We start from the raw sequence: 26,463 nt of genomic DNA, 5'->3' as shown, positions 1-26,463 counted from the left end.
GGCCGGGATTTGATCCCGTATTCTTGTGCACTGTAGTCGAGCGCCTTAACCACTGTACCCCCACGACGGGGTTTGACGCAGATGAAGCAAGTTTCCTATACAGGCTTGTTGCAGTGAATGAGATGTGCTTTCTGCATGATCCCAGGATCAAAGGGCAGTCAAGAAGTGGCGAGACCTAGGAGAATATAAAAATTGTTGCAGTGAATGAGATGTGCTTTCTGCATGATCCCAGGATCAAAGGGCAGACAAGAAGTGGCGTCTAGGAGAATATAAAAATACTTCTGAAGTGGAGACGGTGCAGTGGAAGTGAAGCCACACGTCGCCATCTTGTGGTGGGAAAGAAAAGCACCTGGCCACGTGCAGGCTAAGAGGTTGCATGCCATTTCACGCGCAGTGCCGCAATTTTTCCAGTGTAAAACAACGTCTTTGTAAACTCGAGCACTTTCAAACGCTGATGAACCATGCTTTTTACATTAGCGGTGGGTATGAGAGAGCTGTCGCATCAGAGGTGAGTATGAGAGAGTTGTTCTTGGAAGTTGGCATGGTGTCAGTTTTAAGCGATAGCTTATACAGTCCGTTCAGTTGACAAGCCATCAGCGTATTAGTTGGTGGTAGTAGTAGTAGTAGTAGTAGTAGTAGTAGTAGTAGTAGTAGTAGTAGTAGTAGTAGTAGTAGTAGTAGTAGTTGGCACTGCATGTTGGAAATAATCGGGGGCTGCATAAAAAAATCGCATCATATAAATTTGCACTTCTAGTGATTGCTGATTGATAGGTGCGCAATAGGTGATGAAGAGTTAATGGAATCATTGTTGTAATTGATTATTTGATGAAATAAAGAAATGAAAACAAAAATAGGAAAATGGAGTTCAGAGGTTCCAAAATTCTCAAAATGTAAAGGCATGCTTGGTGATGCTAATTAAAAAAAATTAGAGTACATAATTGACCAATTAATAATTTAAACTGAAAAAAAAAAAGAAAAATCGGAAAAAGGGGTTCAAGTGGGTCAAATTGCTAATATTGAGAACCTTATGCTTGACGATGCTCATGAAGAAAAAATAGTGTGTATAACTTATAAATTAACTCATTTGTTACCATGCCTATTCAGATCAATCACTGGTGATCAATGTTTTAAATTGCCGATTTCGACATGTTGGAATCATTTTTTGTGCACCTAGCGCCACCCAGTGGTTAGTCTAGGCACTGCACTTGTAGAACCAATTTAAATTTTGTCTCGCTCTGGCAATGTTCAGATTTTCAATAAACATTTTGAGAACTAATGTGCACGTGTTGTTTCGAAAGAGGGCGTAGCGGCCAGTGCTTGAAAAAAAAAGAAAAATTTCCCACTCATGGTAATGCAGCATTAACATCAACTTTTTGTGATCAAAATACTTCCAGCAAGCCAAACATCGAATCCTATTGTCGGCTTTGTCATCTGACGACGTTGAGTGGTGATATTTATCCGAAAATGGCATCTGCGTTGACTCAAAGTCCACGTGGTTTTATTCCACGAAAGCGTTTTCATGAAGGTCCACCGCATGCCCAACAATGTATACCCAGCCTTTACAGCTAGGGTGAAAGAACGGACTAGTTGGTAGTTCATCTCGAGGAAAAAACCCGTTTGTGTTCTCGTTTCTTTCTTTATCCATGCCTCAAGAATGCACTCTTTTTCTATCCCAAGACGTTACAGCCAGTTTGCAGCGGTTTTGGTTTGGTGCCTCAAGAAAACCAGGAGCTGCTTCACTGCATCACATGAGAAATGAGGCTGTTTACACCTGTAGTTTTTTTATGTAGCTGAAAAATGGTGCTGTACAGATAGTTTATTTTTTTACACAGTGTTCCTGGGTCATTGCTCTTCAAAATGTATAATCTAAATTTTCTTTGTTAATAATACATCTGTACATATCACGCTTTTCCTATCTTATATTTACTAACTCACCACAAAAATAGCAATTTTTTATTTTTTTTTGTGAGTTTCCAAGTAAAATTTTTGCTTTGTAACTAACGTTTTTGGAGAGCATACCATTATGTGCAATTTTGTACGCTGAAATGTGTGCTGCAGTATTATTTGCACTAGCAAAAGAATATATTCCGAGACCGATGAAAAAACAGCTATTTTCTCTAACGAAAGAGATAACTGAAATGATTGAAAAAAAAAAAAAAAGAAGAAAGGGATGATTATTTTCAAACACCAGTAAAATGACAAGTTAGCAAACAAACTATGGTGAAACATGAATAGCAAAAAGACCATAATCAAACGTGGCATTTTTCCTTAAAAACATCAGATAAACTTTGAAAATTAGGGGGACACTTACACTTTGCTGTTAAGGGTATGATGCGATAAAGTATCAGGCACATGGACCAGTTTTCCCTTTTGCAATTTTCTGCCTTTTCTTTTTAAAAATTATTATACATCGATACTTAGCATCAGCAAATATTGGCTTTCTATTCTGAGCAGACGTCCTTGAACCCCTTCTTAAAGATTTTTCATTATCATTTCAATTATTATTGATCAATTACACACTGAATTTTCTATTTGTCATTGTCAAGTATTGGTTTTCATTCTGAGCATTTTGACACTTTGTATCCTCCCTTTTCAATGTTTCGTTTTTCAATCATTTCAATTGATCAATTATACACTAGCCCCGCCGCGGTTGTGCAGTGGTCAGGGCACTAGACTTCTGTGCCCAAGGATGCGGGATTGAATCCCAGCTGCGAAGGCTGCTTTTCGATAGAAGCAAAAAGCAAGGCGCCCATGTGCTGTGCGATGTTAGTGCAGATGAAAAGACCCCAAAAGATTGAAATTTCCGGAGCCCTCCATTACTGCGTCTCGCATGGCCTATGTCGAGTCGATTTGGGACATTAAACCCCCCAAACCAACCAACCAATCTATTACACACATAAATTTTCTTATCATCATGAAGCATTGGGTTTTCATTCTGAGCATTTGATACCTTTGAACCCCTTTTATATTCCTAATCTTTTTGACTAACTGATCAATTAGCACTCTAAATTTTCTTAGTTAGCATCCACAAGCTTTGGTTTTTCATTATGAGCAACTGATATCTGAAGCAATCTTTTATTTTTTCAATTATTTCAACTAATTCATCAATTACACACTCTAAATTTTTAACTGGCATCATCAAGCATTGTCTTTTTATTCCAAGCATTTTGACACCTTTGAACTCCCCTTTTTCCAATTTGTTTCATTTTGCATATCTTTACTTCAACAATTAATTACAGTGATTCATTAACTCCTCATCTCTTTTCACATACCAATCAACTATCAATCACTATGATCACAAAATGCCATATGATTTTTACGCAGACCCCGATTATTTCAGACACGCGGTGCTGACAACTATTGCTACCTATTACTACTAATACTAGTACTGCTACTATTACTACGAGTTGCATAGGGCTTAATATTTATTTTCTTCGCAGTTTTATGTAAACTGAACTTGAATTACTCAGAAACGTGCTGGAAGGCTGTATCGACTGCGGCACCAAGGTGCTGTGCTACCCTCTTTTTGCCCACCACAAGATGGCCGCTGCTGGCTTCACGCCGGCCCATTGGTAAGTATAGGAGGCTTCCACTCCAGAAGGTTTTTACATACTCCTAGGGACCCAGGTTCACTTCGATCAGAAAAATTTCTAAGGCACAGATTGCCCCTCAAGGTGATGGCATCCATGCTTTGGGACACGGATAGAGTTTTTTGCAGATAATGTACAAGTGCGTGCTGTGGTCACAATAGCCTCCTATACTTCACTGTTGGTCAGACAGACTGCAACTGTTCGAAAAACGTTGAAGTAAGCTGCCAAACCGTCTTTGCACGACAACTCCCCTGCATGCAAAGCTTCCTTAAGGCTAATATAAAATTTCCCTTTAGTAACCCAACTTAGCCCCCTAGCGACTATTATCTGCTTTCTATTTATAAAGGCCAACTGCAATAAAATTTCTTGCTCCTCAAAAAGGGACATTTTCAAGTAGAATGTCAAGCAGAGAGTACTAAAAGCAATATATGGCATTTGTAATTGAAGTCTTGCGACATGCTCACAAAAACTGGAAAACGGGAAGCCATCACTAAGTGCTGGAAATGATGAAAAAAAAGGGGGCAAAGCTGGACCCTTGAGCACTGTAATTGTGGCATTTTGGTGGCTTTCTGCTCCTTATAAAAACCACTGTGAGCGGGTCAGATTATTTTCGGGTATTGTGAATGACGTGAATGCCAACTGTTAACTGTTATTCAGCCACGTGTTTTCTGTACGTCACTGGCACATTTGAGGCACACAATCTTGTATCCCATTCATGTTTCTGCTTCCTAGGGCTACACAGCGTTTCGGCCTGATAATCGTTTGAAATTATAAAACCTTGCCCACTGCAAGAAACGTAGGATCTCCAAGCCAGCTTCCACCTTTCTGCTGCATGCTGTCCGAAGCCTATTCATCTACAAAGGGCCCCGCTTGAAGACAGTTCTGGAGTGCACGTTCTTATGTCATACCTGATAAATTGACCAGCTCCGCGACATGGTGGCAGGTGCAAGCATGGTCTGCTACAGCTTTTAAAACGCTTGTAACAACAAAACTACTTTCTTGAGAAGTATAAAACTTCATTAAGGTTAGTTTGAATAATCATCAATCACATTAACAGGAATTGTAGCCAAAGTAAAATTTCACTGCAGTCAGCCTTAAAGAGCCATATGAAAGGCTCACATTTTTTTTGCCAATGATGTCACAGCTACTGCAAAGGTGTGGTTTGATGCACAACTAGTCTTTTTTTTTTTTTCCCTTGAAGGGCTTATAGAGTGTGCAACAGTGATGTCCAAAGTGCATTCACTTGCAATGAGAATACGCTAGTCTGATTTCTGTACCCTTCATTTTTCCGAGCAAAGTATAGGAAAAATTGGCATCCCTCATGAAAAAAATAAGAGAAGGGTTGATGTGGATGCCATGTTGAGTGGATTCAGTGAGAGTGCCCCAGGGTGAATGTTCATTCATGAAAAAATAGACATAAATGCCGAGACACTGGCTATACCTAGTATAACGAGAGAAAGGATTAATGTGGCACAGTTTATCTTGGCAGTGAGCAGACTTAGATGACGTCGCTGCTGTCTCGTCCAGTGTTGTTAATGCCATTTGGCACAGCATATCTCAGCATCTGACAACTGCTATGAAGAACCAGGCTCGCTATCACTTTCAAAGCAAGCTGAATTCACCTGGCTCATCATGCGAGCTTATACGCTTAAACCATGTAGCACATAGATCATTGTTTATATGCCACGCATGTATGCAGACACAAAAAAAGTAACTTCAAGTTAGGTGGTGCCATAGAAACCACCAACCAATTAGAGCCCGGCCATGTCACCTGCAACAACTATCTGCCAGAGGCATCCTCAAAGCTGAAAGCTGAAAGGTGAAAGGTCGGTGCTTCAGGCATGCATCTATTTTATTATTTTTTTTATTCACTCTGTGAAGTAGTACCGGAGCCCCTATAGTACTTTTGCACTAAAAAGAAAAAGGAACTCTGTCCTGCTGGTCTTCGGTTTGCACTGACGTTTTTTTGTTTCTTGAACAATGAAGCAATAGGCAGGGCAGCATGGTCTTCAAGTTTGAAAGGTGCTCTTCTGCGGTCTTGCCAAAAATGATCACATCATCGATGTAGAACAACGCTCGAGAGCAATGGTCGAGAATTGCCGCCACCATCTTCTGAATTGCCGCTGGGGCAGAAGCCGACCCGAAGCAAGCTCTTTTAAAGCGGGAAAGACCGTCATGAGTGATGAATGCTGTCAGATCCCCGCTGTCAGGGTGCAAAAGAACCTGATGGTAAGCAGAAGGGAAGTCAAAGTCAAGTTTTGTGAAGTGTGCAGCGCCTACCAAAGCATGAAGCAGCTCTTCTGTATGGGGTAATGGAAAACTGTATGGAACAATAACTTTGTTCGGGTCTTGAAGGTCTACACATATCCTGATGCTACCATCTTTCTTGTCAACAACAATAGGGGACACCCATTCAGAAGCATCAATGTTCTACACCATTGAGTGACAGTGCACTTTCCTCTTTAGAAAATAGAACATAGAAATCATATACACTGAAGGACTGGCATAATTGTTACTGTGATTTCAATGTAGAGTTCGACGTAACTCATTCACCTCAGTAACACCAGCTGTCGTCCCCATTTCTCACAAAGAAAAGCATGCACCTTTGTTTTATTCGTTACAGTCATATAAGGCATTCTACATTTGCGTTGTGACTGCAGATATTTTTACTGGCTTTTCTGTGCCAGTGAACTCGATTTTCTCGGTTCTTGATTTGTGTGCTGACGAGAGAATTTATGGCTAATTTTTGAACTTGTGAACCAAAAAGGGCAGTATTTTCTGAAACAGAACTTCCAAATTATATTCTGATTACATTTATGAGACTTTGTGCACACAGGCACTGCGTATAATAAGTAAACTTTTTTTACTGGCTTGCAGGTGTTATTGGCATTTAGGCAAATGTGTAAAGAGATTAAATCCAGATGTGTAGCATCCCCTACAAAAATAATGAGATTAATAAACCAGGGGTAGTAAGCATTTACCTGAAGTTCTTATGCATCTTTTTTTTACAGGAAGGTGCAAGCATATAAAATAACTGGCACACGTGAAGAGCCCAAGTGGAAGAATGGTCAAAATTTGTGAAACTGATTGGCACCAACTATAACACTCAATTAACCTCGCTCTGTGCCAGCTGCAGACACTCTATCCCCACAAACTCCATCTCATCTCATCTGCCCACCTGTAATGTCACCTTCTGTTACACCTGCCTTTTGTCCCCGCCGGGGTGGCGCAGTGGTTACGGCGCTCGACTACCGTTTCCAAGGGCACGGGATCGAATCTCGGCCTCCGCGGCCGCTTTTCGATGGAGGCGAAAAGCAAGGCGCCCGCGTGTTGTGCGATGTCAGTGCACGTTAAAGAACACCAGGTGGTCGAAATTTCCGCAGTCCTGCACTATATGGCGTCTCTCATAGCCTGAGTCGCTTTTGGACGTTAAACCCCACATCCCAATCCAAACCGGCCGTTTGTATGAGCTCATTTTTGTTGACATCTAGATAACAACTTTTACATGTACACTTATCTTAAGGTAATCATACTGGCTCAGCAGCTGACACACAGTGTAATACGCAACATTCGAGATGCACTCAGCCTTGCTTTCCCTTCAGTTTGCATAGCGCTTAAATTAAAAAAAAAAATAAATAAAAACAAAGGGTTGCCACCGCCTTCGCACAAAGGCCAAGTACATACAAGCCACGCGCTCATTTCCACCCCAGCCGCGCATTCGGGAGAGGCGCAAGGCGCTCACGACGGAGGCATCGCCGCGAGCAGAGGGGTCCGACGGGTGACTCAACGCAGGCACGCGAGCTCGTTGGCTCAGCAAGGTCGCAATCGGTGGCTGCGTTTGGGTCACGCCGCTCTCACAAGGCTGCCGCGCCTCCGATCGCTACAAGGCGGAGCATCGCTTTCTCCAGCCGCAGATGCCGCCATCACGCGACGATGACCCGTTGGGAATCGGAGGATAACAAAAGAAAACCATTCAACCCAGCGAAAGGCAAGAAGCTGTGGTACGCGATGAAAAAAAAAAAAAAAGAAAAAAAAAAAAAGATAAATAAAGGAAGGAATGAATGAAGGCCTCTGAATTGTCCGAAGAGCCACGGCACGATGCGTGAGCACGGCAGACAACTCAGCATGGATCATTAATAATTCAAGGCTACCGGTGAAGTTCGACACGTTTCGGTAGCAGTCACATCGGTTGCATAATGAATCATGCTTTCCATCAGTAACGGACGCACCACCAGTACAAATACACGCAGTTTGGTGCACAACGATGGGCCGCAATGATGCGATGTGGGTCAGAGGTAAAAGGTTCGCATGCAGCAGCCTGAAAGTCCATGGGCTGCCAAAAGGAAAGCTCTCGATGCGCTGACCACAACTGCACCGTACAAGACAGCTGGACGACCGCCAACACCAGCTCAAAGCAGCTCGCTCGGAGAGTACGTGTCTGCGAGGTTTCCGAGAAGCGGCCAAAGACCGGCGGCGCATCCGCGGTGATTTTTCGCTTTGTCTGTTCACCTTGTGCGCTGAGAACTTCAGCGCGCGCCCTCGCGCAACTGTGGGTGGAGCGGAACTTAAAAAGGAAGTCGGCATCTTTGCTCAAACGCCCGCGTACACGCGCGAGTTTTCTGGATGGTCCACCGACGACACAGCTGTTGAAGGTCATCACAAACCCGAGTGTGTAATTGACCACGGAACTGTCGGGTAAGTACACCTTAAACGAAAACAGCTCAACCACACGGGCACCATTCAAATACTTTCGTGGGAGCAAAGCAAGCCCGATCAGTACCGATCTCTAGTCAACAATTAGAGGCACACGGCGCGTCGGTGCACAACGCGAGCGAACATGATCAGCGATCAAGACCACCCATCGAAGATTTCGTAATCTCACAGCAAAGTGCTACTGTGACAGACCCATGATCATTCAAGTAGTTCTAACGGAAAACTTTGCGCGTGACACGCCGTCGTCGAACGTTGTTTGCATTACACTTGAACATAAGTTGGTACATCAAAGCAGCCGATGCAAAACCTAGCGATCGCTGCTAATGTGAATCGCCGTCAGACCAGACGCGACATCGCCGGGGACACTCACCCGTCCTTGCCGGTTGGCTGCATTTTAGCTGTGGAACCACGACATTCCCCGAGGCTTCGTCACCGCCACGCAATGCTTGAATATCCAGGGAATATTCCTCGCCTCAAATCAAACGGCCCAACTGAGAGGCAAGGAGGTCGCGGAGGTGGAGACGGAGACGACGGAGACAGAGACGCGTAGGAAGTTCCCCAACACGCCGTAGAGAGCCGTTGCAAGTGACAACAAAACGATAGATGATGATAGCAATGCATGATATTCGCCAAGACCAAACCGCGGGCTGAACTTCTACAAGAGTTTTGCTTTAGAATTGAAGCTTGAGAAAGGAAACTGAAATTTTGCGCTTGACATTTTTTACCAGGTATGAGCGCTGCCGACAACTTCAAAGTATAGCCATAGACCTTGGTCTAGCAACTACGGTCTTTACAAAACGCAATAAAAAGAACAAAAGTTAGAGGCTACGTCACTCACAAATAAAACGCCCCTAGAATAAAACAAGAGTTCTAGTAACGTTGGGTCAAAGAACAGTAGAGCAATCTTCTAGAGCACTATGATAGAACTGAAGCGCCAAAATGAAAATGACCAACATCGTGTCCACCGCGACCGTGCTTACCAACAAAGGGGGCGCTCGCGGCGTCATCGAACCGAAATATTTCAAAGCAGTTTTTTAATTTCACGAGACACCTATGATGTCCTTATTCGGCGCAGAGTACCCGTGAACATCCTAGAAGAATCATGAAAGTATGAAATCTCATGACCGAGGCGAAGTATTGGGAGGGCGACCCATAAAAACACAAGTAAACGCAACTTACCGCAACATTTTTCTCGTTTCGCAGAACACCAGAAGAGGGTGGCCGGTCGTTAAACATTGGCCAGCGCTTTGAAGAAGTATGCTGCGTAATTTCAGAGGCGGTCTACTTTTAAAACTCCCTGAATAATATATGTTGTGAATCCGGACACCCCAAAATGCTCATGTAGCGAAACGTAGTTTTGTTTAGTCTGATATGCTGCCGCATGGAGTAAATTAGCTTGATAATACTGTCCCTCAAGTGATACATCCTAGACAGAATTACATTTAAAAGGCAGTTGTCAAACACCGTACGACAATACGGACCGAACGAGAGTCGCGCATTGCAGCAGACGACAGCGCAGGTGGCGATACGTACCCAACGCGGCCGCCTCCAGCTCCGAAGTGTCTGCTAGCGACAGCGCCGGTGGTGCATTGCCGTCTGCAACTGTGCGCGGTCAGTTTATCGTGCTGTGAACGGTCCCACAAGTCGTCAGACTTTCAGTTCTTGCAAGGGAATATAGTGTGCCATGCAAGACGATGTCGGGGCGTGACACAATTGACGTTCACCAAAAAATGAGAAGGGTTCAACCTGCTGAACCGAGTAAATATGTTGCGGTAAGTTGTGTTTACATGTGTTTCTATGGGTCGCCCTCCCATAGGAGGTCTTCGCGCAAGGAGGTCTTGGGTTTCGCGCCTTTAACTAAAGATGAACTGTCACCAACGGGTCCAACAACGCTCGCTGTGAGCATCTGTGTACCATTGCTATCTTTATTTGTATTAACTTTTAATGGGCTCGAGAACTGCCGTTTATGTGCAATAATTTCTAGTCTATAATTACTGTATTTTTGAGTCCTTTGATGCGATCCATTTCCTAGCGGAAAAGTGCCCGGCGTTATGCAGGCGGGCACTCCCAGATAATTTTGTGTTCTTAAATACTATATTAAACTAAAACGTGCACTAATCGCTCAAGCTGCACGCGGTTTCAAGAAGTCCAAGGTAATAAAAGTGCTTATTTTACATTTTTCACCTCCTAAACAATGTCCACATTTTAATTAATTTATTTATTTACCCACAGCTCCAAGTATCACTAAGGGTATACAAAAGAAAACGTAACATGAGCAGTGTCAGCCACGGAAACACGTCAACATCGCATCAAAAAACAGTTTTGCAAAAAACGACAATCGAAATACATCAGTTTTGAGGCAATATTCCGTACTTTGATGCTGTGATCTACGTGGTCAGAGATATAATATGAGGTACAGTATATACAGCGCGTTGCACAATTAGAGGCGCGATGGACACGACTGAACGACTGAACTGAACTGAACTGAACTGTAGAATGCTTCTCCCATCTAAACTGTGGGATCCTCGCAGTTAAAATTTTGCACCGAAAGTGCATTTTGTCGCTAGTATTTTTTAATACGAAATTTATTTGGGGTACTTGCCTGATTCGATCAAAAGAAGTCAAATGTTCCCATCTTATGCGGTGGCGACGACGCCAGACGAGCCGCTGCCCCAGTGATGGTACTGGTGGCGCCACCTCATGCTGCTACAACAACTCTGTAGCAGGAAAAGAGGGGGCGAACGTTTCTGGCAGGTTTGAGTTGTTGTAAGCAGCATGAGGTGGCGCCACCAGTGCCATCGCTGGGGCAGCGGCTCGTCTGGCGTCGTCGCCGCCGCATAAGGTGAGAACATCTGACTTCTTTTGATCGAATCAGGCAAGTACCCCAAACAAATTTGGTATTAAGAAATACTAGCAACAAAATACAATTTCTGTGCAAATTTGAACTGCGAGGATTCCGCGGTTTAGCTGGGAGAAGCATTCTACATCGCGCCTCTAATTGTGCAACACGCTATATATTTTTCCCTTTCAATACCAACAGAGCAATGATAAATTGCGTAAAAAAACTTGAATTGCAACTTACGTTGACGGATTTCCAAACGCTCCCATTGCAGTCTTTCTTTCAAAGTCTCGGCAGGAATATCGTTTCTGCAACTCCCTGACACAAAACAAGCAGCTAAATTCTGAACCGTTTCTAATTTGGCTTTGTCTCACACCACTAGAGGGTCCAAATTGTTCAGGCATATTCAAGGATTGATCTAGCATTGGTCCTGTACAGCCGACCAAATCTACTGATGTGCATGACGGCCGAATTTTCTGTTATTCTGAGCGCTACAGAGTTAACCTTTTAGCAGTCCAAGTTTAAGCAAAGGCTCACCAAGCTAGAGTGCTTGTTCATTCCGGCGAGAGCTAGCATTCGCATCAAATTTACATGCTGTGAGGGATCAGCACATGAAATAAATCATAGTAAGCTTCCTCATTTAATGCCTTAATATTATAAACTAGGGCTAGTTTTATGACACAGCAGAGCAATTTTTCCTTATTGTAGTTTTTAGCAGCCAGTTTTTCGAAGAAAATATGTTACCACGTTTGAACTTGATGAAGTGCGCAAATGCTCTGTATTGCGTGTTTTTTTTTTCGCCCATTAATCTCAGTCTCTCTTGAAGACTAGAAACCAGGTACGCATCAGCCGCCGCCACAGAAGCGAGCAGTCAGGGAGGAGTAGGTCTGTAACAGCCCTATAGAAGGCAGAGTGCAGCTTGGTTAGAAGAGCTCTCATTGTGTCCGCGGCCAGGGCCCAGTGCGCAGGCTGCACCTTTTAAAAATGCGCCTCGCCTTTCAAGGCTGGCCATGGCACAGGAAAAGAGGGAATCACCTTGTGTAAATGGCATGGATGCATCTTGTTATCATGAGGCGGCTTTGAAAGCAATGAGGTCATAGCCTCTTTTCTAACTTGTCGCTCCTCCAACTATAGTTCTCCAAGCTTTTCGGGAAAAATTGCATAATTAATAATTCTTTGCAGAATTCCTTGTTAGCAACACTCTTCTTTCGTTTTGCCATTGTAAATACCAGTACGTACAAAAAATAATTTAATTGACTTATTTGAATTCTCGTTAAAGCCGAGATGTTACACAGTTATGCCGACACCTCAACATGCTTGGAACTCAAATTCATATGAATTAAATGAAAAGGACTGGGCAAACAGAAAGAAAACGAAAATGTTCACTGCTCGTTCATTGTATAGCATGTTGTATTTATTTTACGTGTTATATGTGTATCCTGCAGAATGTTGTAGATTATTGTTTATGAATACGCTAAGTTTTAAATATTCCCTCATAGAAAATAACGGCCTTCAGCCATCTTAGGGGGCTTCCAGTCACCGGGCCCAGATGGTATCACTAATAAAATGCTGCGAAACCTAGATGACCAATCGGTAGCCGCACTAACTCAGCTTATGCAGGAGTGCTGGAAGAAAGGGGAAATACCTCAGCAGTGGAAAACGGCTGACATTATTCTCATACCCAAGCCTGGTAAGCCACTTCGGATAGACAATCTACGGCCAATATCGCTAACATCATGCTTGGGAAAGCTACTAGAGCATGTTATCCTAACCAGGCTCACCAAATATATTGATAGACACGACCTTTTCCCGCGGGAAATGATAGGCTTCCGCTCTCATCTCTCGACTCAGGACCTCATGGTCCAGTTGGAACATGACATTATCCGGTCCAAGAGTAAAGATACTAAGGCCATCCTTGGCCTCGATCTAAAGAAGGCATTTGATAATATCTCACACCAGGGTGCCATGGACGGCCTATCAGCATTGAATGTAGGGACAAAAACGTATAACTACATAAAAAACTTTTTGAGTGGGCGTAGTGCCCGCTTTAAATTTCGCGATAGCACATCGTCACTTTTCCCTCTGGGCAGTAGGGGTACTCCTCAGGGTTCGGTACTCTCGCCTCTTCTCTTCAACATAGCAATGGCAAAATTACCAGAACAACTACGACGTTACCCTCATTTAAATTTTAGTATTTATGCTGACGACATTACACTATGGATCAGCCGGGGTAGCGATGCCGTAATTGAACACACGCTACAAGAGGCGGTGGACACGATCGTGCGGTTTGTAGCAGAACGTGGACTTACATGCTCGCCGGAAAAATCAGAATTCTTAATTTACAATCCACGGTGCCTGCGGAAAGAGCGTAAAGTGGATATACAGATTTCGGTACAAGGACATCAAGTTCCCCAGGTATCGCAGATCCGTATATTAGGTCTCCTTCTCCAAGATAACGGCTACAACGGAGAAACTATTAAAAAGCTTGAGCGGCATGTATCTCAAACAGTTAGCCTCATCCGCCGAGTTTCGAGTAAAGGCAGAGGACTAAAGGAAAAAAAATCTTCTGCGCGTAATCCAGGCATTTATCATTAGTCGAATCAGCTATTCTACGCCATACTTACCCCTTAAGGCAGCAGAACGACAGAAATTAGAGAGCCTCATCCGCACAAGCATTAAAAGAGCCCTTGGACTCCCGCGCTGTACTTCCACCGCTAGCCTCCTGCAACTGGGCATCCATAACACATGGGATGAAATCGCGGAAGCGGTACGCACTTCACAGGTAGAACGGCTCCGCCTAACCGCCGCAGGCAGATCCATTCTAGAAAAACTGGGCATCGACACTTGGGGAGGCGCTCAGACAAAATCTGAAATAGACATGGCTGTACGGGACAGGCTATGGATACCTCCGCTGCCAAAAAACATGCATCCCGAACACCATACGGAGCGTCGGGAAAAAAGAGCTCAAATGCTCAGTAGGAAATTTAGCCGCTTGCCGCCGGAGGAAGTAGCCTTTGTAGATGCTGCCGGAGGGGCAAGCTCCTTTATGGTTGCAGCGGTATCGAATGGGTCGGGTAGACCGATCACCGCGGTCACCCTGGAAACTAGATCTCCTGAGGCAGCTGAGGAAGTGGCTGTAGCTCTAGCCTGCGCTCAGACAAAGGCGCGTTTCGTGATCTGCGACAGCAAAACTGCCATACGAAATTACAGTCGTGGGTTTATTGCTCCCCAGGCAATTCGAATATTACAGCAATCACCAATCTCGAGAACTATACAGCTGATTTGGACTCCATCGCACACTGGCGTTCCCGGCAACGAATCCGCCCATGCCATGGCTCGAGGGCTTTACCACCGAGCCGGCGGCAGAGAGGGCGGACTTGGAGCGGGGACCATAGAGTGTGCCAAATCTTACACAGAAATTCTGCAGCATTATAGACTCAGTAGACGGGTGGCTGCTGCGCCAGCCCCTACCCTAAATTTCAGGCAGGCCGTCGCCTGGCGTCGCCTTCAGACTGGGACATTTCCGCACCCGCTCCTGGTGAGCCATATGCTCCCAGGAGAAAGATCTGAATTGTGTGCAAACTGTGACTCGAGAGGGACCCTCGAACACATCCTCTGGAACTGCCCCTTTTCTCCCGGGAGGGGTTTAAATCTGACGCCGCAACTCTGGGAGACCATGCTGCGCTGCTCGGACCCTAAGCTCCAGCTAGCCGCCATCCAGCTGGCCTGGGACGCCGCCGGCCAACAACGTCTGCCGGCCTGCGTCTGAGGCGGGGCACCCGCCATCCATCCCAAGCGACGGAGGGCCGGAGCCTCTTCATCCGCTGGAATCAATAAAAAGTTCTGCTCTCTCTCTCTCTCTCTTCTCAGTAACTAGGAAGACATGAGTCATGGTAATTTGCATTGTAACTGTATTGCACCATAACAAACCTGGGTCACTGATTGACCGATGGACGGCTGAAGGGGTTAGTTGGAGCTGTTGGTATAGTACACGGAATGAATATCCCAGTAGTTTGGAACTGAATCCGGAACTTTGTCAGTTACAGTCTTGCCACACACAGCATTTTGCAGCTGTTAGTTGTTTTACTAGTGGCCATCAAAGAAGTAAGTGTTGAGGCAGTTGTCTCCAGATGCCAGCTTTCCAAGGCCATGCCAACCTTCTCTAGTTCAGCAAAGGTGCTTTTGGGATGAAACATATCTAGTGCCTGATGTTTATAAAATGCAAACTGACCACAGCTGCAGGTGCATAGGTTAGTGCCACCATGTACTTCATAGAGAGTGCACTCACAGCTACTGAGGACAGCACAACTCCCACCTCAATAGCACCTGATAACTTGAAAGTTTCTTCAGAAGCCTTTCATAGAGTGGCGTGTGCCTAGTCACACATGAGTGTTCATGATCCAGTAGCCTTTAACAACAACAACAACAACAACAACAACAACAACAACAACAACAACAACAACAACAACAACAACAACAACAACAACAACAACAACAACAACAACAACAACAACAAAAAACAAATGCCTCTCGCATAATATGAACTCGACTAGTTCTACATGTTAAGTGCTTTCGTCTTATAAAGAATTATGTCTTTAAAGACTCTAATTGAGGCTTCAAAATAATTATGCTGCTGACTGCAGCAGCGCATGCATACGCTATCATCTGCATCTAGTATCACGCCGAGTGTGAGCTACCACGCGAGCCCGTGGCCAAGTGCTCTCCAAGGTCAAGGTTGAGCCGTATTTTTGAGTTATCTGGAGAGGTTGTAATTGTTCCAGCAAGTGCGCTGGAAATCCCTCTGCCTCGATTAAATTAAGGACATGTTATTTTTTCCTTGTTCACTTTGCTTTCGCTGAAGAAACTACAATATCCTGCAGCACTTTTGCACAAACAAGACACAGTATGCGAAACTTACCAAAGTCCAACAAGGCTTTGCGTTTAGACATGGTTTCAACACTGATGGAGCACGTTAACATCCAGCATAAAGGCAGAAGCAGCCACGACGTGGACCATGCAGTGTTTTCAACAGAGCGTAATAGCATAGGCGTGGTGCTAATGAGGCCAACTGTCTGTCACCGCTGTTCTCCATGCGAACAAGATTTCTCATTTGGCCTTAGTAGCCTACTTTGTTCATACCAACTCAAGACATCGGATAAGAAGTTTTGAATGACGCTAACAGCTTGCGTGCTATGAATGTGAAAGCCTGCAGTGAATAAACTCTGGTTACCAGGGAAGAAATGGTTTTGTTCATAGGTGTCTGATAAACTTTTTTCCTACAAATTATATGAGAGATAAAATAGGTAAAATACATATGCCAATGATGGAAATATAATGCACATTCGGAAAAGAATTCATTTATTGCAAATACTCAGTGCAAATATTAAACAAAAAATCCGGGAAGCACAAAATTAGTTGGATGCGAGTAGAAATTTTGAATTTATAAGATCATAACTCTTGAAGAAAATTACTAATATAAATTCTAGAATATACAAAATATTTTAAATATTTCTTAAAACTTGCCAGGAAAATCTTAAATTTATATATGCATTTTGAGGTAGAATTTTTTAGCTCATACTATCTGACAAAAAAAAATTCAGTCTTCGATTTGAAGTAAATTTTACTCAAAAAAAAAAAAAAAAAAAAAACAGAATTACAAATCTTTTCTTTTAGAAAAGCTTGATAGCATTAAAACCATGCTTAAAATCATTCAACTAGGATTGCTTTTAAGAAAGCCGGAAAAAATGACAGCTGACATTTGTGATGAAATCTTGATATGAAAATTAGAAACAAAACATGGTGAAATCAAATGAAATATGCAGGTATTTTCTACCAAATGACTATTCACAAAGCATCCAACGGCTGTGCTGCCGTGGACACGTCGCAGGCGAACGCGCGAGCTTCGACGATATGTAAGACGCGAAAGCGAGCCTGCCACTACGGGTTCGCGGAACCACCGCGTTTTGTGGATGTTTCAGTGCATAGTCCTCACAATATCTGCTGCGAAGCATTCTGAAATAGCGGCGGGGCGAACAAAGTTCCAGAATTAAGAAATCATTCCCAGGCGAAAATCCTAACTGGCCCAACTGGTTTAAGGAACAAATTTACAGTTCATCCCAGTTGGATAACAATGGATCAACTGGGAATTTGTTCCTTAAACCAGTTAGAAAAGTTAAGATTTTCACCTGGGTGCAGAATGCATGCGAAATTTAAGGTGCTATTTTAGATCTATCATATCACGGTGCCGCGAGAAAGCTCTGCTAATCGAGCATGCCCGAAAATTGTGGGCCGAAATTTTCGCTCGGCGACTGTAAATGCATATTTGATCGCGCGCGGTGAAAACAGTTTGAAGTTAGCTGCTTCCGACGCCTGGAGTTATCTCGGTCATAAGAAAATCCTTGTTTGCGATCGCGAAAGGACGTCTCCCCATTTCTTGCCGATGCTCTATAGTTGAGAAAAGTATCAAACATGACATATTTCCATCAAGTGAACGAACGGACAAATGAGAGGCAGAAACCGAAACGTACGCGCACACAGCCGCCAACGTTTCGCTCTGTTGCTGCCGAGTTTCAATATCGCAATCTAAACTTAGTATACAACATCATCTTCTCAGCTGCTGCTGTTGATAGCATCCAAACTCTGCTCCAGCGGCAACAAATTCGCCTGAAACAGTTTTTTTTGGTCGAGTGAGCGCTGTTCGCGAGGTTTATCGCGGTTGACATCAACACGCCAAATATAGTGTTTCAAGTACAAGCTAGATGGCGCAGCAAGTTTGTTGCGGCGCTAGTGGCGCGAAATTCGATCTTCGACTTTTTCGATCACCAGTGATTGAAGCACAGTGTCGTGATAACTAAAGAGTTAAGAAGTCGATTAATATGCAGTGAGAGATATATTAAGAGGTTAAAGTGATTAGTAGTAATCCCGTGCATATACTGCAATACGCACTGCTGTTGACAGCCTCCATTGCTAGTGGGGCATATAAAGGTTTTGCCTTAAAATAGATTTTCGATATTCGAATGAAAACAAAAATTTCGTCACTGTTTGTTTTATATTTGTGCAATGAAATTTTCAGCTATAATAAAAAATATCAAAGAGATAATTTTTTTTGCAGTCAGAGAAGTTATGAAATATATAACAGACAACTTTGATACCTCTTCATTAGTAGAAAACAAACTGCCCTAAAATTACAAGCCCTCGCTAAACTAAATATGTAATATGTTTTGAGCAATGTATACCAATTGCAATAAGACTACATTAAAAGCAAAAAGAAATGCACGAACTATGAATGAAAGTAAAATCTAGCGAATTATAAGGAAATACTTAAATTTGAAGCAAATAAAATGAAACTTCAACGCGTGTATAATGCATTGAAGCAAATGCATTACAGCGAGTTATTGACATCGACAACTACATTTTGAGAATGAAAGGAAACCAGAAACTATAGCTATATGCACCCAAAACGGAAAAAAAAAAAAAAAAAAAACAATTCATCAATCCTTACTAACGGGTCACGGCCCCTTGAATGTGGATGACTTCCTGCACTTGACGGAAGCGACATGTACAGATTATCGATGAAATCTGCTTCATTCTGAAGGAAAATCCATTCTTCTGCCACGATCCATAGCTCATCAGCGGATGAACTGTGCAATCCTCTTTTGCATAGCCCTGCTTTCATTCTTCTCCATACATTTTCAATAGGTAATGTTAAGGTTAGGTACTTTGGGCACTCACTGGAGACACCGCACTCCACGTTCATTAAGGAGTTCCTCAAAAACGTTTGCTATGTACACAGGTAAGAGCTAGGTCATATTGGAAATGAAAGTCTCCTTCTGGAAAGGACCGTTCAACGAGTAAGAAATGATGACCTAATCAAGTATGTCACGACACTCTGCCGATGTCAGGTGTCTGTCATAACGGTGCAAGACACCAGGCCCATGTTGGTACACAGCACCCCGCACACTGACAACAGTGCAGCTACTTGATATCACTTCCTGTACGTAGTTGGGATTGCGATGAGCGTTGACAGGTTTCATATTCTTTGCTTTTCTTCCGAGTGGGTTGTGAATGTTGGCTCATCATAAAGTATTACCCTTTTCCAGTCATTGATGGTTCAGTCGGAGTGTTCAGTGATGAATTTAAGTCGGACCATCTTGTTCGCGTCTGACAGGAGAGGCTTCTGCGGCGCCGGCACATTGTCCTTCAAGTCTCCTTATACCAGCCTGAATTTTACTATAGACAAGCTTTCTGGCACGCCAGCAGCAGCCTCGGCCATGCTGAAGGTGGTTCACCTGCGCGGGATCAAGAATGCTTTTCTAATTCTGAGCTGCAGTCGTTGCTCAAGGATGCAGATTACGTGGTGAGTTGCCTATGCAGCCTTCATCGCTGTAAGCTTAGATGATGAAGTTCACAGACTTATTTGACATCCCGTTCATCTCAAATACTTGGTGTTCAGTATATTGCTTTAACAACCGTTCAACTCGCCGCAATCGTTCACTGTCGGGCACCTGGGACACTTTGCAAGCTGAAAAAAAAAAAAAAAAAAAACGTATTGCTTTTTATTCTGGGCTCTACAAGCAGCCACATTGATGAATTTTGTCTACAGCATATCAGTCCAGCAGCAGTAAAATAATGAAGTGTAAAGTGGCATAGCATATCACACTTACTGTGCGGATCGAGATGGGCCCAATCGCGAAGTTTTGGTATCGACTGGGCTAAAATTATAATTTTTGAGACTGATATTACAATACTAAGACAGGGTGAAGGCGAAAGCAAGCAAATGGAGGCAGGGCTTAAAGTCAGCGGGGTCTCGGGGGGTGCGAGACCCCCCCCCCCCCCCCCCTCCTCCTTCAATATTCAAGAGAGGCCCAAGATCCCCCGAGCTTGAAAGTATAACTGTATGAATACAAAGCAGGCAACCATTTTTTGTTCTTGTCAGTGGTGTAATCGGAAGATTTCTTCTCCCTCGTTTCGACAGTTTCACAGTGAGTATTAATAAACCACTAACACGTTTTCGAAAACCAGAGATGGAGAATAGTAGTGATTTCTCCCCTTTGTATAAAACCATGAAGCCGCTTTCTCTCTTGCCCTCTTTATTTTCCTTTCCACCAGTGCTCGAATCACTACAGACCCTCCTCCGATGAAGCCAGACTTTAAGCACTGAGTGGAGGTGATGTGAGCTTATTGAAAAGCTACACCCTCTCTAGGTAATTTGAAAACATGGCACAATCGCCACCCCTCTGCAATTTTGCAGATCATTCGGCCATGCGCTTGTGCGGTGTAGTTCATACTGTGTGGGATAGTACCTGATATATCGTGCGCTCAGAGCTGTCACTTAAGACAGCAGAGCTCCCACCTTCACTGCATCTGATAATTATTTCGGTGCATGCTGGCAGTTTCTTCAGAAGCCTTGTATAGAATAGCATGGTCCAGTCACATGGGAGTATACCAAGTCCATTATTCTGTGAAAAAACAAAACAAAACAAAAAAAAAAACCCCGTAGGCTAAAACTGCGTGCGGATCAATATACAGGAATGACTTATGCATCATTAACACGGAGAAAAAGGCCACTAAAATTTGGTGTGTATAGTCCGTTAAGGTAGCTCAGATGGATTGTGCTGCTCAGGAGAATCTTGCAGATGAGCGCAAGGCGTATACTTCTTCGTCTTCGAACGCATCAACACACCGGTGCATGTCGGTGACTGAAGCGATGACGATTAGCACAGTACGCATTATATTGTTTAAAATGTAAAAACAATTGTATAAAAAGCAGCGTATGTCCTGCACAAAAGTCAATTTTGAGCCTTACATTCTGGAACAGTGCACTGAGATGTTGCCACTGAAACTTCTCGGTATAGGTCGTGTGCTTCACTTCTAACAAAATTTCCAGCTGTAGATTATAAAACAGAAATTAAGTTCTTTCTCCACAGCACTTCAAAATGGCCAAAATTCTTAAGCATAAAACAGCAAACATGCTCATTTTTTGATGTTTAAGAATTTTTTCTTTTATTCGAATCAAAGTTGCAACTTTGATTGCAACTTTGAACGAAGCGAAAGGCGGAGCCAATAAATTCTGGGGCATTCTTTGACCCATTCAGTTTAGTTTCCGGGTTGAGCAAACGCGAAATTCACAATGTTTCAGGCACTATTATATTGTTTTCGTATTGAACAGTGCAAGGTATATGAAGGGCATATGCTTTGATTCTGTCTATGCAATAGCCACCATAAATCGAATGGCTTAAAAGTCAATTTAAGAATCACTTGTTATAGAAATTTAAGCTCTAAGGGATTTTGTGGTGGCCGCTTACGTCCATAACACAACTACAAGGAGAAACAGCCTAGTTGACGCCATGTTTTTTTTTATTCTTTTGGTTCATCAGTGAAACACCCGGCAGTTGGTGTCTGGAAAAAGGCTGCCAAAGCCACACAGTCAATTAGCTGCACGGTTTTCAAGAAGCAGCGCTCGTCGTATATACGTGTCTGTTTGACAGATAAGTTTAATTAGAAGTTTCGTAAGTTGTCTCTAAAATCAACGGCAAGTCGACGTGGTGGTTGTTTACTACATGCGATGACGGTCCGCTAGTCCAGTCGACCTGTCCGTGACGCCAGCTGCGTAATCTAACGTCGCTTGTACACCTTTTGATCTGTTGTATCGCGAGCTATATTGCCGAAGTGGAGCGTCAGCTTAATTGAAACTCATCATCGTAGGAAGCGATTTAAGCCTTATAGCTGGTTGTCCACTCTCCTTCGGGCCTCATCCACCCGCTGCGATGGTTTGGTTTCTCCAGTGCTCGGCTGTCGGGGCCGAGGTCGCATAATTTAACTGGGGCCGCGATTTCCGCATTTCGATTGCCGGACTGTTACTCAAGCGGGTCTATCGGGCAGCGCACACCCCTACCCCATAAGCCGTTATTAGTGTGTTTCCCCTTATTTTGACTTTAGATTTTTGCAAGGGCTCTATATGGGCTGCCCGCTCCTCGGCGCCTTTCGAGTGAGATTGTTTGAGAACAAGCAAGAGGAAACCCGAAAGGGTGTTGGCAGAGGATCGGAAGGGAACTTTGGGAGGTCACTAACTTGTCGCGTGAGTCAGCGCGTTGTAAGACATGCAGAGTCGTTCTACGTGTGCCTTGCAATTTGTGTACTTATGTCCGAGGACCTTGTTCAATCCGGGCCTGCAACTTTGTCGCCGGATCACAGAACTGCTGGGGAACTTCGCTGGAACGTCGAGGTCATCACCATCGATCATGATAATTCATCCAATTCAAAGTTAACTGAAGTGAAAGGCAAAAACACTAATGTGCTGGACAACTTGAATGAAGCCGTTCTTCGTATCCCCTTAGAGCTCACTACGTGTCCTAAATTAATCGGGAGCGCTCTAGTACGACTGTTATAGCTAATGTGCAGGTATGCTGGACATATGTGTAGGTACATAAACTGCATAGGGGTCCATACGGACCGCATATTGTTGCATATGAATTCTTCACCTTGGCAAACGACACCTGAAAAGTAGCTTCATTTTTGAGGCGGCGTACTAGTGGTGGCGGTGAAAGACCTTTAATCACTCGAAATGAGTATGTACAGGGAGGTATGACTGGACCAACCCTGAAGGGGTTGATCCTCACAAACATTAAGTGGGGTCCACAGAACCCCAGTGGCGTCGGCCGTGACCTCGGCGCTCTCCACCTTTTAAGCCTGTAGTTTAAGCAGCCTCCCAGCCCTCCCGGTGGAGTTGTGGTTAGGGGGGATAGCAGGGTTCGATGGGCAGGCCCACCCCATGTGGTAGGTGTCCGAAGACTTTTACACACAATGCGGACAGCTGCCTGAGAAAGAGGGTCAAAATCTTTGAGAGCTGCAGGGCACAGGAAAGTATTAGAAAAAAGGCGGAGCAGAAGCCGCTCCTCCGCCTTTGAGAGGCCTTTACATGTGCGGGGATAAAGATTGTGGGCGATTCCTCTGCCGGAGGGATGCGCAAGACAAATACACAGCGGGCCGTGTATCAAACATCTTTATCTCACTCCAGCAGGGGGTCGTCCAAGGCGGTGCGGGGGGTCGTGCGGGGTCGTCGTCCGGGAGGGCAGGCAGCGAACCGCGGGTCGTCTCGGTAATCAAGAGCCAGGAGCGAAGAGAGCGAGACGGTGGCGCGTGGGACCGGTTATCCCCGAACAAGCGGGGAAAGGGAAACGGGCAGCGCGCATTGGGAAGTGGCGCGGCCTTTGAATGCGCGGCGCGCCACGGGCCCTAAAGATATGGGATTCTCCGCTAGGGGGCCAACGGAGGCGCATGTGCTTCGTGTGGGCTCCGCGTTTCGAGCACCTGCTACAAGGGACAACACCCGGATACGTCGACTGCGACACACGGACAAGAACCGTGAGTGTACAAGGCACATTTCAAGACCATTTTTAAGCAAATCGGAGCTCGGGAGACCGTCTAAATCCAGCGTCGCTCCGGCGCCCTTGCTTACCCGAACGCCAGGCCTAGTGCGGCGCGAACGCCACGGCGGCAGTCATGGAATACGCCGTAGTTGGGACGAATGCTTCTCCAGCCGAATTCGAAACACCAGACTGGAAGACAATTGTTTCTTACCGTACCAAGAACCCCAAAGCTGAGTCATTAACACCTCAGAAGAAAAATGAGCAGTCCGAGAAACCGAAGGCGAAACCTCTCCCTCCGCTACATCCGAAGAAACCGCTACCCCGACTCCCGGAGAAGGACTATAAAATCATCTACAGACCAACGGGTGGCGTAGACATCACGGGCTACACCGAGAAATCTATCAGACAAGCGATCGCAACAGCGAGCGGCGTCACCGCGTCCGCGGCCGAAAACGACCAATCTAGAACCAACTCTGCAAAAAATGTGATCACCATATCGACGCCAGTGCAGGCAAACGCACTACGCTACTTCGCAGTCATGCAAATTAAAATAGAAGGCAAAGACATTGTTATGACGTCGTACATCGCCCCTCCGGACAGGGCCCTGCAGGGCATTATCTGTAGGGCTTACGATAGCGAAACGCACCAAGAAATGATGACCGAATTCCGAAAAAGAAACCCGGATATCGTTCAAGCACGCACCATGGGAAGAACATCAAAGTCCCTCCTGCTTCACTTCGACGCGGACGAACTCCCAGATAGCATCGTCTACTTCGGAGTCCTGTACCCAGTTTACCCCTTCATTCTTAAAGTAGAGGCGTGCACAAACTGCAGAAGAGTCGGCCACAGAAGAGACGTATGTCCGGAGCCACCACAACAACGGTGCCCGTACTGCGGCAACCAACACCTGAAAGAAGAAGTCTGCGACCCGGTCTGCATTATCTGCGGAGGAGGGCACCGCACAGGCGATAACAGCTGCAAGAAGCGATTTCAACGACACCAAACGAAAATGTCGGAGCACCAATCAAGACCCAAATCACGGACATGTGACGACCCAACATCTACCGAAAGGAAGGACCGCTCGAGTTCCTTCCCGTCCTTGGACAGCGGACGCAGCAGCAGCTGTAGCGGACGGAGCAGCAGCGGCGGACGAAACGGAAGCAGCAGCAATGGAGGAGGCGCCAGCACTAGCAGTCGGACTCAGAGCCCCGGGCCGAAACAGGTGAGCTGGGCAGGAGTGGCCTCTCATGGGAAGGGGATGGAGCTGCAGACATTACAGTCTAAACTAGATCAGGCACTCCATCACATTCAAATTCTCACGAATCGAATCAAACACTTGGAGGAGGAAAATAGTAAACTAAAAGCACCCGCCATATCTAAGGACCCACCTTCGAAACCACTCCCATTGCCGGAAGTCACAGAAATGGAAACTACTGTGACCGCCTCAGTCGAAACCCCAGTAAGCGTAGTTAGCAAGGAAGAAACACCTCGCAAAATACGAGCAGTCGCAGCTGACGTAAGAAATACCTCAGAGGAGGATAGAGTCCCAAAACTCGAACAAAAAGTGGAGGAGCACAGCCAGAAACTCGATAGTCTAACCCAAAGAGTTGATAATTTAACACAGACTCGAACAACACATACAGGATGTAAATCACAAATTCGGAGTAATTGACACCGTTTTACAGGAAATTTTACACCGGCTTCTCCCTTTAGCTCAAGGGGCGCCAATCGATCTATCCCAGCAAAATGGCCAATCCTAAAACCGTAACAATTTGGCAGTGGAACTGCAGGTCTATGCGCAACAAAAAAACAGATCTGCAGTTACACATTCAATCGCAATCCGAAAAACCTGACGTTATAGCGATTCAAGAACCCAGAATGTCTCGACTAAAACTGCCAGGGTACCGGGCGGTTCTGCCATGTCACATCAAAGAAAAGCCTTTAACCACTACGTTGGTACATAGAAATCTTACCGTGGTTAACCACGAGATTGAAAACGTAGAGCTCGATTGTATATTAATTGAAATTCTGCCTAGCCGAAGAAACTCCTCTTCTCTGTTCGTACTAAACGCATACAGCCACCCCAGGGCACCGGCTGGACCAGCGAAAGCCGCTATACTCAAAACCCTCCAAATCGCAGGCCAAAACCCAACCCTAATTGTGGGCGACTTCAACGCTCAACACGTGCAATGGGGACACGCAACCATGTCCAGGAAAGGAACGGCCCTAATGGATTTTATGCAGCAAAGAGGGCTCACCCAATACACGGACCCCATGCAACCTACTAGGATAGGAAACAGCGTGACCAGGGACACGTGCCCGGACCTAACGATAGGGAAAAATCTCCCAGACTTAAGCTGGAGCAACACCAGACAAAATTTGGGAAGTGACCATTATATCATAATGTCTAAAATCACCATTGCCAATCTCAAACCCCAACCCAGAAAAAACAAAGTCACCGACTGGGACAAACTTAGGACTATCCGCGACCAAAACAACGAACCAATCATAGACTTAGAACACTGGACACAGACCCTCCTATCGGATGTGGGAAAGGCCACTAAGGAACTAGTACATGACTTAGGAGTAAATACGGTTGACAGCCGACTTACGCACATGTGGGAGGCAAGGCAGAGCCTAGAAAAAAGATGGCTTAAGCAAAAATATAACAAAAAGCTTAGAAACAGGATCGTCACACTCACGAAAGAAATTCAACACCACACCGCAGAACTAGCGAGACAGCAGTGGAATCTTCTGCGGCATCTCCTTGATCCGGAATCCAACAAAGCTACCACTCAAAAGGAAATTACCAAAATTTTAAACATAAATCCAGGCACGGATCAAGATATTATAGACACGCTACAACAGAAATACTTCTGCACAACCCGTGAGACGAAGTCCCTGCCCAATTATAAAGGAGAGCCTAACTCCATCCTGGATGCTGACATAACAA

At 44.8% G+C, this 26,463-nt stretch overlaps 1 protein-coding gene across 2 annotated transcripts in view; it reads right to left on the bottom strand.

The window, feature by feature from the left end:
- LOC146190947 (serine/threonine-protein kinase DCLK1) overlaps window positions 1-8,917 on the bottom strand; it is a 55,595-nt gene extending 46,678 nt beyond the window's left edge. Inside the window, exon 1 of one of the 2 annotated variants that reach the window (XM_084601337.1) lies at window positions 8,674-8,917. The gene's annotated coding sequence lies outside the window, so the exon portion shown is untranslated. The remainder of the gene's footprint in view (window positions 1-8,673) is intronic. The other variant, XM_084601336.1, reaches the window with a different exon arrangement.
- Between the last annotated feature and the right edge of the window lie 17,546 nt (window positions 8,918-26,463).

This window comes from Amblyomma maculatum, chromosome 4, assembly GCF_055883805.1.
Source record: "Amblyomma maculatum isolate TAMU_Amacu chromosome 4, ASM5588380v1, whole genome shotgun sequence".
NCBI classification, from domain to species: Eukaryota; Metazoa; Arthropoda; class Arachnida; order Ixodida; family Ixodidae; genus Amblyomma; species Amblyomma maculatum.
This window is presented reverse-complemented; position numbering and strand designations above follow the sequence as displayed.